Below are 15,286 nucleotides of genomic sequence, written 5' to 3'. Positions count from 1 at the left end.
TGAGAAGGATCTCTGAACAGGGATGGGGAAAGTTGGTGGGAAGACGGAGTTGATGAAAATTGGAGGGTATGCCTGAATTCCATTGTATTTAGGACCTAGTGGTCTGAGGTAATGTGGTTCCAGGCACTGAGGAAATGGGACAGATGGCTGGAACATACTGGATCCTGAAGTGAAGGGATTGATAAATCGACCTTAAGCACCTCATCAAAACGAGTGCTTTGAGGTGCCTGAATAATGAGGGATAGACTGTGATGGTCCTTTGGAGGAAGATGGCAGAGGGGCCTATGCCCAAACCCCTTATTCTTTCTCCTCTGCTGGTAGTGTCTGGGCGGTTGAGAATAATAGTACCCAGATTGCTGTGGGCCATAATGCCTTCTAAATGCTGCAGGCAAATATAGGCCCAGGGATTTCTGAGTTGCCTTAGTCTGTAAGGCCATTCAGCTTAAAATTTATTTGCTCCAAAGAGAGGACCTTTAGAATGGAAGTTCCTGGAACATCTGCTGCACCTCCTGAGGAAACCCCAAGGCTTGTAATCACGAGTTTCTGCACATGATGACAGATGTGACCATTGATCTGGCTGCGGAATTGGCAGCGTCCAAGGCTGCCTGCAGGGTAGCCCGGGCAACTGTCTTCCCCTCTTCCACCAGTGAAGAGAACCCTTGCCTGGCATCCTGGGGAAGCATGTCTTGAAATTTCTGCCTTGCTTCTCACATGTTAAAGTCATAGTGACTTAGCAAGGCTTGCTGGTTCACTATGTGGAGCTCCAACAGCTCCACAGCTCCTGTGGCATCGACTTGCCACAGGAAGAGCAGGGCTTAAAGTCTGGTGACCGAGACATACTCCAGCACCGGGCAGTAGATAAGCCTCTCCAAGAAGTGAGATGTCCAAGAATGCTACCTACTAAACTTTCTAAAACTACTTTTTAGTTATTTTTAAAAATTAAATAAATTTCCATACATCTAACTAACTACTAAAAACTATATACACAACAAATGAGGGAAACCACTGGATAAGACTGCTGAAACAATGAGGGAAGGTCCAGCCCTGAAGGGCACAGGCTCAGCAGAGCACCTCATTCTGGCGCTATGAGTGTGCAGCACCAGAGGGCCCTAGAACCAACGCGACAGATACCACTAAAGGAAAAACTAATGATAACTGTGCACTGGGCGTGCACACACCTACATTGGAATGAACACGTGCAAGCACTCCAAGAACAACTACTGTTATAACTATTTGGGATCAGTGTAGGAGAGGGAGGGTGGAGCATATTAGTATTCTTTAGCTATTTACAAAAGTTCATTTCTTGGAAAAAATGCCTAAATAAATCATACAGCATTATGTGAATGTCATACAGTACATCAATACTTAGCTCCTTAGCAAAGTGCTCTCCATCTCTAAATGCCTATCTTAAGGGCTTGAAGTATTGCATGGAGTATCCTGCATGAAGTACTACAATCTAAATCATACCCTGAAAAGAAGCAGTTTTTTGCCAAGGAGAAAGAATGCCACAAACTCATAGGGTAGAGGAAGGGAAGAAAACTAAATTAAACCTCAATCCTTGAAAGGTCTTGAATAAAAGACAAAAGGCTTATAAAAATTAACAGGGTACTGTTTTAACAGCCTTAAGTGTTATTGCAATTTCAAGTAGCCTTAAACCAGAAGGTAAATCTGAAATTTCACATAAAAGAATGTATTAACAAAACACACACTTGTATTCATTAATCTAACAGGAAAGGTTAAATCTATCTGGCCACCTTAGCACTGTAATACTCTTCAAAATACAAATAATATTATAAAGGAAAAGATAGCCCAGGAGTGTATGTCTGTGCTACACAGCTGCTACTCTGGATCATTACTTTGAGGCTGTAGATCGTGGAAATTGATTTGATTTTTAAAAATAACTAAAAATACACCTGCTCAAGGCTGTAGGCACCATAACACACAATTAACACCACAATTTAAATTTCAGCAGGATTAAAATGATCAGTTCAGCAGATCAACTAGACTGTCACCTACCAAAACATTTTTCTAGCTCTATATCAGGGGTAGGCAACCTATGGCACAGGTGCTGAAGGCAGCACATGAGCTGATTTTCAGCGGCACTCACACTGCCCGGGTTCTGGCCACCAGTCCGGGGGGCTCTGCATTTTAATTTAATTTTAAATGAAGCTAAACATTTTAAAAACCTTATTTGCTTTACATAGAACAATAGTTTAGTTCTATATTATAGACGTATAGAAAGAGACCTTCTAAAAATGTTAAAATGTATTACTGGCATGTGAAACCTCAAATTAGAGCGAATAAATGAAGACTCCACACATCACTTCTGAAAGGTTGCTGATCCTGCTCTATATAATCTAAGAGACATATCTTCAGTCTTCTTCTAAAGCCCTATCAATCAGATGTTTTTTTACAGAGCACTGAAAGATTACGATACCTCATTTCATTTTACTCAAAAGCTTTGTTTAGAAGCTCATTTAATTAAGAATTACGGGATTGTACAATAGACACTTTGGGAAAAACATGATATTTACACAGTGATAAGAATGTAATTTGAGTTTGGGATTAGAAAGAATATAAAACCATAACCAAAACAACTGTATTGCTATATGCTTATTTTTCTTACAAGATAAATTAAAAGGATAGAAAGCAGATGGGGGGGCAATAGTGAAAACTAACACTATTATAACTGTACATTTCAAATCATTTGTAATTAACTTCAAATTGGAAAATTCATTTGCATAAAAGACAAATTATGCAGAAAGTAAAATATCTGTAATTATACCAAAAAAATTCAGCCTGATTTGTATGATTAACCCAAGTTTGAATATCGTTCTCATAAATCACCTTTCAAAATTTAACAAACTTCACACAAAGAAATCCATATAAGATCAATGAAAAATCAAGTGTAACAGCATGTTAATAAAATAACTTCATGGTAGTCTTAATTCCTGACTAGCAAATTACTTGCATCTTAATTAATGGGATGACATCAGTCTATTGTGCTGATAGGGTTTTGGAGCAGTGCAAATACAATGGATCACGCACATAAGCCTTGCCCATAGCACGGCCTGCACGTGTGGAAATGACACATGGAAACACTGCAGGATTAAGTCCATAAAAAGGAAGAAATCTACATCTCTGCCCTTGCACACATCTGCACCTCTGTGTTACCTTGGATCACCCTGCCTATTTCACATAGCTCATTACTGTGCCATTGGATACATTGCAAATGTAAGAATTTTTTTATTGTGCAGAACATTATAAACCTTTTCCTGTAATTATTTCAGTATAGCAGCTTCAATCATTAAACTCTGGATTCTTGTTCTCATAAACAAAACCATTATACACCTATATAATTAGACACTTCAGTTTCCTAAGACAATGTTTTCTAGTTAGAAACTCAAAGAGGATCCTAAAAGGTTTTACCTACCTGTTTACTTTGGGCACAATATCTGTAGCACATTTATTTCTGCCTTTGTATTTACAGTACTGTAGTTTGACTTAGAAGTCATAGACAAATTTAGATTGATCAGGTCAATCTCCCTCTATCCTTCCTGGCCAAACATATTATGAAAACAAGGAATTGGGACATCTTCTCTTTGGAGAGACCACAAAGATTCCTTCCAATTCAGTTTTAAAAGACTCTGGGATGCCTAAAATTCCTTCAAGGCCAAGAAGAAGTGTTTCTAATGGGTCCAGGCTTTCCTTCTTTTCCTGTTCTTCCTCACATCTTTTGTACAAAATGTCAGCTTCCATGCATGAATAGGATAGATTCTAATCAGCTCACTGGATATAAATCCTGTAATTCACCATCAAACCAGGCCAATTATCGAAGAGGTCAGTATTGAAAGACTAGGAAGGTTTAGCTGTTTAAAAATAAAGAAAGAAAAAGATACAATGTTTTAAGATCCTTTGTAAGCTTTTACATTATGTTTTAGGGTCTGTTATGTCTTAAGAAGTTTAAAGAAATTTTCTGGTTATTCTACAGACATATTTTCCTGCAACTCCTTTTCTGGTTTTTCCCATGATGTACTGACACTTAGCTTGAGCTCTTTGACAAACTTTTTTCCAAAGCTGAGTGATAAAATGAGGACTTGATTTCACCTTCTTTGAGCTGCTTTAGGAAGGAACAGGAACAGTTCTACAGATTCTGTCTGAAATCCTCAGGGATCCTTTTCCCGCCCGCTTAAAACATTAACATTTTTCGTGGCCAGCCAGCAGTATCCCTTCTATGATCTACACCTCTACCCCGATATAACATGACCCGATATAACACAAATTCAGATATAATGCAGTAAAGCTGTGCTCCGGGGAGGTGGGGCTGCGCACTCTGGCGGATCAAAGCAAGTTCAATATAACGCGGTTTCACTTATAATGCGGTAAGATTTTTTGGCTCCTGAGGACAGCGTTATATCGGGGTAGAGGTGTATTTGGTTATATAGTTAGGTAGTCTTCATATTTTATATGGAGAGATGAATTGAAAATCTAGTTAGCCTAAAGTGGACATATTAAAAATAAATAATATACCAGAACTTGATTTATTTAGGTGCACAGAACAGCACCAAGATGTTTTGCTTTATGTAGATATATTTCTTTGCATCCCAGAAAGGTTGCAATTTATTTTTCCAGTCATGATTTAAAAAACATGGTAGTCTTGCACCTTGCCTAGGAGATGTGATTGCTTTTATAAACGGAAGCAGACTTGACTGAAGAGCCTTATCCTGGGAAGGTGTTATATTAAGGTCGCTAGGAATACAGGCATGGGGAAACTGCAGTAAGGAGTTTTAAGGTGACTATAAACAACTGGAGTAAAATACTGGCCTCAGTGCCAAAACAACCATTGAAACAATAAGGCCAGGAATTTACCCCTAATGCTTAACCTCTTTTGTTTTAGGATGTGCAGACATTAAATTTCCATCTTCGTTCTATGATCACCTTTCACAGTGAGGCTGGAAATAACAGCAGATGTGTTTTTACACCAGTTTTAATCGCACTGTTAAACGACTGAATACCAATAGAAATTTATTAAATATTTTGGATGTTTTTCTACTTTTTCAACGATATTGATCTAAATTACAACACAGCTTACAAAATGTACAGTGCTCACTTCATATTATTTTTATTACAAATATTTGCACTGTAAAAATGATAAACAAAAGAAATCGTATTTTTCAATTCACCTCATACAAGTACCGTAATGCAATCTCTATTGTGAAGGTGCAACTTACAAATGTAGGGTTTCTTTGTTACATAACTGCACTCAAAACCAAAACCATGTAAAACTTTAAAGCCTACAAGTCCACTCAGTCCTATTTCTTATTCAGCCAATCGCTAAGACAAACACGTTTGTTTACATCAGGGGTCAGAAACCTCTGGCACGCGGCTCACTAGGGTAAGCATGGCCGCGGTTCGCCATCCCAGGCCAATGGGGGCTGCGGGAAGCAGTGTGGGCTGAGGGATGTGCTGGCCGCGGCTTCCCGCCACCTCCATTGGCCTGGGACGGTGAACTGCAGCCAGTAGGAGCCGCGGTCGGCTGAATCTGCCGATGCGGCATTAAACAAACTGGCCCGGCCCGTGCCAGAGGTTGCTGACCCCTGGTTTACATTCACGGGACATAATGCTGCCCGCTTCTTATTTACAATGTCACCTGAAAGTGAGAATAGGCATTCACATGGTACTTTTATAGCTGGCATTAAAAGGTATTTGTGTGTCAGACATGCTAAACATCTGTATGCCTCTTCATGCTTTGGCCACCATTCCAGAAGACATGTTTCCATGCTGATGATGCTTATTAAAAAAATAATACGTTAATTAAATTTTGACTGAATTCCTTGGGGGGAGAATAGTATGTCTCCTGCTCTGTTTTACTCACATTCTGCCATGTATTTCATATTATAGCAGTCTCAGATGATTACCCAGCACATGTTGTTCATTCTAAGAACACTTTCACTGCAGATTTGACAAAAGGCAAAGATGTTAGATTTCTAAAGATAGCTACAGTACTTGACTCAGGGTTTAAGAATCTGAAGTGCCTTCCCAAATCTGAGAGGGAGGAGGTATTGAGCACGCTTTCAGAAGTCTTAAAAGAGCAAAACTCTGATGTGGAAACTACAGAACTCGAACAGGAACACACATCTTGAAGAACTTCAGTTACTGCAAGGTGAGTAACTTCCCCTTCTTCAAGTGCTATCTCTGTGGGTGCTCCACTCTAGGTGAATGTGTAGCAGTTCCCACTATGGTCAGTACGACTTTGGAGATGCGGCAGTGAGTACTGTAGAGAGTACTATGGGGTCTGCCATGTTATCTTGCAGGATAGCATAGTGTTTGGCAAACGTGTATTCAGAGGACCATGCAGACGCTTTATAGATGTCAGAAATCGGTATGTTATGTAGGAAGGCAACGGATGTCGACAAAGCTCGAGTGGAATGAGTTCTAATGCCCTCAGGCGGTTGAATATTTTGAATGTGGTAAGAGGATCTGATGCAGTCAGAGATCCACTTGGACAGACATTGTTCAGAGATAGCTGTACCTTTTGATCTTTTGGTGATGGAGACAAAGAGTCGTGGAGATTTACGAAATGGCTTAGTCCTGTCTAAGTAAAAAGCAATTGCTCACCTGACATCAAGAGTATGCAGCGTTGCCTCATGTGGAGACTTGTGAGGTTTGGGATAGAAAGTAGGTAAATGGTAAGGTGGACGGTGGATACCACATTAGGGAGAAATTTAGGATGTGGTCTCAGAGTGACTTTGTCTTTGGAGAAGATTGTGTAGGAAGGATGGGCCATCAGAGTGCTTATTTCACCTACTCTCCTTGCTGATATTGCAACTAAGAAAGCTACCTTCATGGACATATGGACAAGAGAGGAGGTAGCCAAGGGCTCGAATGGAGGTTTCATGAGAGCGTGAAGAACGAGGTTAAGACTCCATGTAGCTGCTGTTGGGTAAATTTCAGGGTAGAGATTTTGCAGGCCTTTGAGAAATCATTTTATGGTGGAGTGGGTAAAGAGGGAATAACCTTCTAACAGGTCATGGAAGGTGTTAAGCGCCACAGGTGCATTTTGATGGAGTGGAGGGAAAGTCCATCCTGTTTTAGTTTCAGGAGGTAGTCTAGAATGTTAGGGCGGGTCACCTTATTGGGTGTTAAGTGATTATGTGAGCACCAGAGGGCGAAATGCTTCCACTTCTGCAGGTAGGTTTTACAAGTGGAGTCTTTTCTACTGTGCAGGAGGACATATTTGACTTGCTCGGAACAGGCTAGTTCATGGGTTTGGTACCATGAAGGAACCAGGCTGTGAGGTGGAGCTTTTGGAGCTGGGGGTGAAGACCCCATCTGTTGTCATGGGAAAGTAGATCTGGCCAGTTGGGGAGAGCCTGTGGATGACGGGAGGACATGTGGAGTAGGTAACGTGACAAAGTTCCTCCTCTACCTTGGTGAGTCCTGCGCTTATTGGCAGATTTGCTCACCTCAGTGATCTTCCCTCTGGTGAAACCCACAGTCTGGGTCAACTCCTCCTGTATCTGATTTGGAGTTGGGAGGTTTGGGGGGAACCCGGGCCCGCCCTCTACTCTGGGTTCCAGACCAGGGCCCTGTGGATTGCAGCTGTCTATAGTGCCTCCTGTAACAGCTGCATGACAGCTACAACTCTCTGGGCTATTTCCCCATGGCCTCCTCCAAATACCTTCTTTATCCTCACCACAGGACCTTCCTCCTGGTGTCTGATAATGCTTGTACTCCTTAGTCCTCCAGCAGCTCTCACTCTCAGCTCCTTGTTCCTCTTGCTCCCAGCTCCTCACACGCTCACCACAAACTGAAGTGAGCTCCCTTTTAAACCCAGGTGCCCTGATTAGCCTGCTTTGATTGGCTGCAGGTGTTCTAATCAGCCTGTCTGCCTTAATTGGTTCTAGCAGGTTCCTGATTACTCTAGTGCAGCCCCTGCTCTGGTCACTCAGGGAACAGAAAACTACTCATCCAGTGAGCAGTATATTTGCCCTCTACCAGACTCCTGTACCCCACTGGTCTGGGTCTGTCACAGTAAGGATACCACATCTGTCTCGGCCAAGCCGGGGCAATAAGGATGACCTGGGCCTTGTCGTCTATGGTCTTCCAAAGAACCCTGTGGAGCAGAGAGATTGGTGGGAAGGCATACAGGAGAGAGTTGTTCCATGGGATGAGGAACACATCTCCTAGGGATGCAGTCCAGAGTTGGAAGAAAACGGAACATTTTCAATTCTGGGTTGTGGAAAAGAGGTCTATTGATGGGGTGCCCCAGAGGAAGAAGAGCTGTTGAAGTATTGCGGGGTGCAGCTCCCATTCGTGCTCTGTTGAGAAGTGCCTGCTGAGTGTGTCAGGAGCAGTGTTGAGGACTCAGCAGTCCCGTGTAATTCACTGCCAGACATGTTGGAAACTCTGGAAGCAGTGGCCAAATGGGCAAGTAGGCTGTGGAGTCAAGGGGTGGTAGCGCAGACCCTCGATCAACGTTTCAAAATTGTTGTTTATTCCCCGATGGGAGGGACGTGGTTGCTTGAGATTGATTTTGTTTGCATTTGGGGGGTCTAGCGTGATTCTTATTTATGTCGTATGATTTGTGTTGAGGCTAATAATATTGTTGTGTGTGGTCTTTGGTAGGATTGGTATTGTTGTCTCCTGGGAAGAGATGAGTGAATGTCCAGGGTGCACAGCGTAGCTCTACAATCTTTCATGGTGTGAAGTAGTTCATCGGCTTTTTTGGAAAACAATTTGTCTTTATTAAAAAGGAGGTCCTCCGCTTTGGTCTGCATATCTTTAGGGATGCCAGATGCAGAAAGCCACGAAGATCTGCACATAACCACAGCAGTTGCAATAGTACAGGCTGCTGTGTCTGCCGTGTCTAAAGAGGCTTATAGGGCCATTCTGGAACTCAATTGGCCCTCACTCAGAACTGATTTAAAGTCCGCTCTCCTGTTCTCTGGAATGTAGGAGGCGAATTCAAAAAGTTTATTGTCATTATCAAAGTCGTAGCTGGCAAGGAGTGCAGTATAGTTTGTAATCCTGTAGAGTGGAACACGTGCAAACCTTGCAACCCAAGACGTCAAAGCATTTAAGGTCCTTGTCTTGCGGGGTGGGCGGATATTGTGGCTGTTTCGTCCTTTGTACGACTGCATCGATGACGAGAGAGTTCGGTTGTAGGTGAAAAAAATAGGAAGTCAGCGTCCTTATCAGGAACATAGAATTTACATTTGGCCTTTCTGCAGTTTGGTAATAAAGAAGCTGGAGTTTGCCAAAGAGTGTCAGCTGGTTCCAGGAGTGCTTCATTTGTAGGGACCACGATCTTTGCAGGTGCAGAGGATTGAAGGATTCTGAGGTGTTTGTGTTGCGTCTCCCGAACCTCTTCTAGGGGGATGTCTTGACTGAGTGCCACCTCTTGAAAAGCTCTTGAAATTGTTTACAGTCATCCACGTTCTGTGGAAGCAGGGCAGGAGAGGAGAAGAGGGAGAATTAGGGTTCGGATATGGTTCGGAGCTCACGTTCTCAGGAGGGGGTTCAGGTAATCTAGAAGTGCATGGAGCTGGAGATCGAGGCACAGAGGTCTGAGGATGAGTGGTAGGAGGAGGTGGCCAAGGGTACCACTGAGGCCAAGGTACAGGGTAGGAGAACCCAGGTACCACTCACAGGGGGGAGGAACACAAAGTAGGGAAACTGAGGCTGGTAGCTGTGGACCATAGCCTGAGGTGGAAGAGGTTCCAGTGGAGGATGAGAGGCAGATGGGGAGAACTCCGCTTGCTCCTATATATCAGGTCCGCTATCAGCGAAGGTAGCCAATTCAGGTGGTGAGAATGGCTGTTCCAAGAGTGAGCCCTGTGTTTCCAGGAGCGGAGAGTGAGGCTCAGGTGGCACTAAGAGGTCACATTGAGTGAGGAACTGTTACTCCTGCTCCCTCGGCTGTGCTGAGTGTGGACTGTGCCCTAGCATGTTAGTAAGTGAAAGTGTCATCGGTGCCACAGGTCTGTTGGAGGTGCCCTGTTGGAGGGCCCTGCTGGTGCCAGGGCAGGAGGCAAGCTCGGTGCCAATGTTCTTCCCGGCACCGGGGCAGAGCACATAGCACTGCGGCTATTTTCGGCATGGAGGGGGTCGATGCCGAAGATCTTGTCAGCACTGGGGCTGAGCATGCAGCCGGCACCATGGCTATTTTTAGCACTGAGGCTCTCAGTGCCATGGAAACCTTCCCTGTATGGGAGGTCAGGTTCCTGCCTCTGAGGACTGTGGGAGCCTTGCTTGCGGCTTTAGAAAGAGCTGAGGTGCTGCCTGTGGTGCTATCAGCACAGAAGGTAAGGATCTCATGGGAGACGCTTTACTCATGTCAGCGTCTCTCCTGTGAGACTGCTATGCTTCTTGCCTCTGCTCCAGAGAAGGTAGAGCAACACTCCTACTGGTTCAGATCTGGCCAGTGTGTGGGAGGGGGTTTAACTTTCTCCGTTTCCAAAAGCGGCTGCGGAGATTTTTCCATCAGAAGCAGCCCTTGCCTTGAGGCTTGTACAGTGGAGGCACTTTGCAGGACTGTGGGTTTCCCCGAGACCCTTCACACAATATGAGTGTCCATCTGATCGTGGCATGGAGTCCTGACAGGAAACACACTTTCTGAAGCTCCCTGGCATTGTGAATTAGAAAGGGCAAGAGAGAGTGTCTCAGTGGGAGACAAGCCTGAAGCGAAAAGTTTTTTTATTTTTGGGGGTTTTTTTAAACTAGGTAACTAATTATGTAACTACACTAGGGGAAGGGAAACAACTAGGATGTAACTAATACGTATTTCTGTATTGTTACTTCTTTCCTACAGAGATCGGGGAAGAGAAGCAGCACTGCCTCGAGTCTCGTCTTCAGCCAGGGATGGTTGAGAAGGAACTGGGGGCGGTGCGGGACACAGGCACTCAGGAAGATTCCAACAAGATGGGAGATACCAACTGAGCACCTGCGTCCAGACAAGGCACTCCTACCGAAAATCTCCGATCAACGGTACCGGGACACACTGACACCTACAGTGGAGCACCACAGGGACAGCACTCGAAGAAGATATCAACCTTCTGCCGGGGGCATCTGACTCAGATGGTGAAAGTGAACATGCTCTGGTCCGCACTGTTTTGAATCATTATCGAGCAGAACCCATCATCAGCATGGATGCATATATTCTGGAATTGTGGTTGAAGACAAAGGGAGATTATGAATCTTTATACTGCCCCTGGAAATTTCCACTACATGCATCCGACGAAGTGGGTATTCACCCACGAAAGCTCATGCTCCAATACATCCGTTAGTCTATAAGGTGCCACAGGACTCTTTGCTGCTTTTACAGATCCAGACTAACACGGCTACCCCTCTGATACTTGACATCATGCAAGGCACTGCATTTAGCCGTATGGAGTGGAAATCCATCAACCTAGATACACCTGCCCCTGGAAATTTTCACTACATGCATCCGACAAAGTGGGTATTCACCCACGAAAGCTCATGCTCCAATATGTCTGTTAGTCTATAAGGTGCCACAGGACTCTTTGCTGCTTTATGAATCTTTAGTGCATGTGGAACGTAAATATCTTGTGATGCCAGCTACAACAGTGCCATGCAAACATCTATTCTCATGTTCAGGTGACATTGTAAACAAGAAGCAGGCAGCATTATCTCCTGCAAATGTAAACAAACTTGTTTGAGTGATTGGCTGAACAAAAAGTAGGACTGAGTGGACTTGAAGGCTCAATTTTTACATTGTTTTATTTTTGAATGCAGTTTTTTTGTACATAATTCTACATTTTTAAGTTCAACTTTCATGATAAAGAGATTGTATTACAATACTTGTATTAGGTGAACTGAAAAATACTATTTCTTTTGTTTTTTACCACACAAATATTTGTAATCATAGAATCACAGACTTTAAGGTCAGAAGGAACCATTATAATCGTCTAGTCTGACCTCCTGCACAACGCAGGCTACAGAATCTCACCCATCCACTCCTGTAACAAAGTGAGCACTGTACACTTTGTGTTGTGTTGTAATTGAAATCAACATATTTTAAAATGTAGACAACATCCAAAAATATTTAAATAAATGGTATTTTATTTTTAATCATGCAATTAATCACAACTAATTTTTTAATGGCTTGACAGCTCTATTACATATCAGTATTCAGAGATGCTGACACACTGTTATTATCTGCAAGTATCTAAAAGGTATGAACCCCAAAGGCTGCGATAACTTGTTTAAGCTAATCTATAGGAGAATATCATGGTAGTAGTGCCCTAAACTGATCAAAGGAAATATAGGCTGGATATAAGGAAATACTTCCTAATAGTGACATCTATCTAAGACTGCAAAATGGCCATCCAGTGACAGCAGAAAAAAATGTAGCTCTCCAGATTTAGCACTTAACATCATAATGTAGGAAAAATTCTGCTTTGATAAGGACATGGATTACTAGACTCTCTCTAAATTCCAGTCTCTTCATTCTAAAAAACAACAACAAAAACAATAAACAGACATTTTCCTGTTTAATGGATTTAAACTTGTACATCTATTAGTGATTTTGGATTTTTTACAAAAATATATATTGCAACAGAAGAGTATTCCACCTCAATGAATAATAAGCCATTTTCCTCCTCAATGTCTGCCTCTGATTTATCTTTTTTTTGATGGTCCCAATCTGTCAGCTTTAAAGCTGCTGAGTAACATTTGAATGTGTGAACACTCCCACTGTTTTCTAAGTCATTACTCATGGAGTAATATACTACTACTCAGCATGTCAGATTTAGATTTTAAATAACTAAGTACCTTAGATGATTTCATTTATGTTTTCTTTCATGAACTCGTTACTATAAGATGTACTCATAATTAGTTTTTCTAACATATAATACACACACATACAGAATATATCTATCTGTAGCTAGACTTACACAGTGTATATCTATCAATAGCTAGACAGTAAGAATGGCAAGGTTGATTAATCTCACTCCAATTTTGACATTAAAAGCTTGAATTGTTTGCTGAACCTTTTCAGCTTTAGCATCATCCTAACTATAATAAAATCATTTGATTTACACGGTATTCTAAATGTAGTCTTACTAATAATATGGAATAATGGTGACAGACATCTGGCACAGTTACAGGTATTATGAGAATTACAGTGAGATTTACTGCAAAATCTATTTTATTTAATGGGATAAAATAGAATGAGCATATGATATTGTAAGATTTACTGAGAAATCTCTTGAGACTTTGAATAGTAACTATGTAATTATTGTGTCAGCATAGTATATACAGCCAGAATAATTCCTGTCCATTTATTCTCCATATCTACACATGATCCTGAAACAATCTTTATCTCTTGTGCTGCGCTCAACATTATGTTAATATTTTAATGTACTATCTAACTATCATCCTAACTCCAATATCCATTCTCTACAGTGCACCATGTCTTTTACACAGGCGATGACTTGGGTTCCCTGCTTTGCTGCTGTCTGAATATGGAAATTCATTTATAGACTGCAAGTCTATAAAACCACACTCCGCATTCATTTAATCCTTTACAAATCTTTATTCCTTTTCTAATCCACTGCTTTTATATTGTGTTTCAAGAACAAATGCTTGCATTTTCATAAAGAATGCCGTAACAGAATTTCTGTCCAAAAGTAAATAAGTGATTCTAACACAGAAACTTCAGTAGGGCACTGCAATGTACCTTAAGCAGTTTTATTTTTCTACTTTCTTCCCTAAGCAAATTTTCAGCTGTTCTTCATTCCATTTTTCCAATCAAACTGTATAAATGCACTGTACACTATGTATTTCATTCATTACAAAGTATTAAATGCTTAGGTGAAATCCATATATATTATGCCTCCTATTTCACCATTCAGTAATGATTTCACAGACACTTTTTTTTTTTTACAAATGAAATTGTAAGTCTACACTTCCTTGAACAATCCTTTGTTCCTTCCTTAAATATAGCAACTAAATTATTCGTAGAATAATTTTCTACTACATGCATCCCTAGTAAGCTGTCAGAAGTTGTCAAATTATTTTACATTTTCCTTGCTGGATCCTATGAAAGTCTATGATGTATTTCCATTGGGCATAGCATGCTGTCAAGTTTTAAACAGTCCTCATTTCTTTATTAGTCCCAGTATTTCCTAATAACCAAAATAAATGCTTCTTTACATACTAAATTGGGAATCTAAATTGACAATGATTTATTTAGTAATATTGAAAATATTGGAAATATAAACGCATACAGATTTAAAAGCATTTATAGAGCAAATAGAGCACCAATTGGGAAAATTATTACAGTGTATCACAGGTATCAAAAGTCTTGAAGACAGCTGCCCTTTTAAAAATGTTCTGTAAGATTAGTATTTGTCCTGGATACGCTAGCCCTTTTCTGGGAAAAATAGCTAATAGCCAAATGACAGGAAATGAAACATTTCTTATGAAAATCAAGGAATGAAAGATCAGGGTATGGACAAGAGGACAGATGACTCGTAGCAGACTTGAATTTAATAAAAGGTACACAAAAACAACCGATGTAGCATCAAGTATCAACACATCTTGACATTTCATTGTTTTTCTCCAATTTGAAGACAGGTCATTCATTTATTTCCTGAATACTAGACATCCCAAAATATCTTACATTTAAGTTCCTTTAAAATTAGGATCACATAAACCTGGGGTCCAACTCTCTCAGAGTAATTTCCACTAGAACTGCTATTCTCCTGCGGTGGGAGAATAGGTTCACAGGAAAACGACAACAGGGTCTTTCACATTTGAAACTATAATTATTGCCAGTGACACATAAAAAAGACAGTAAATATCTTATTGTGGTCTATGCAAACATTTCCTGATGCAAGATGTCATAATATTCTCAAAGACAGAAAATCACTATTTTTGAGAGTCCTTCTGAGATACTATTTTAGCTCCCTCATAACACATTATGAAACCATTGGGTTTTGCTATCACAAAAATGAAGATTTTTTTATGCAAAGTATTAAGAAAGTGATACAGTGGTAAATACTAGGTTGTAAATATTAGTTAAAGAAAAACTGATGCACTAAGGTAAGATATCTTATAGAAAAACCTTTCATTAATTAAGGCAAGAGAGTAGAAATTTTATCAAACCACCAGAAAAGAATCACTGATTAGAAACTGAGAATGCATATTGTATGTGAGTCAAAATACATATAACCCTTTATTTCCTGTGGAAAAATCCGAGAGAATTTTGTTTGGGTTCTTAAATCACATGTGACAGGGCAAGCAATCCCACAAGTGGAAA

The 15,286-nt window shown here is 41.1% G+C and overlaps 1 protein-coding gene across 3 annotated transcripts in view; it reads right to left on the bottom strand.

Moving 5' to 3' along the window:
- Nucleotides 1–15,286, bottom strand: part of TDRD3 (tudor domain containing 3) — a 274,263-nt gene that overhangs the window by 26,010 nt on the left and 232,967 nt on the right. The window contains exon 13 of one of the 3 annotated variants that reach the window (XR_004000894.1): nucleotides 3,434–3,869. The exons of the other annotated variants lie outside the window; for them this stretch is intronic. The gene's annotated coding sequence lies outside the window, so the exon portion shown is untranslated. The remainder of the gene's footprint in view (nucleotides 1–3,433; nucleotides 3,870–15,286) is intronic. 3 annotated transcript variants of the gene reach the window in all.

The sequence above is a fragment of the Gopherus evgoodei genome, chromosome 1 (genome assembly GCF_007399415.2).
Source record: "Gopherus evgoodei ecotype Sinaloan lineage chromosome 1, rGopEvg1_v1.p, whole genome shotgun sequence".
In the NCBI taxonomy this organism is placed as follows: Eukaryota; Metazoa; Chordata; order Testudines; family Testudinidae; genus Gopherus; species Gopherus evgoodei.
This window is presented reverse-complemented; position numbering and strand designations above follow the sequence as displayed.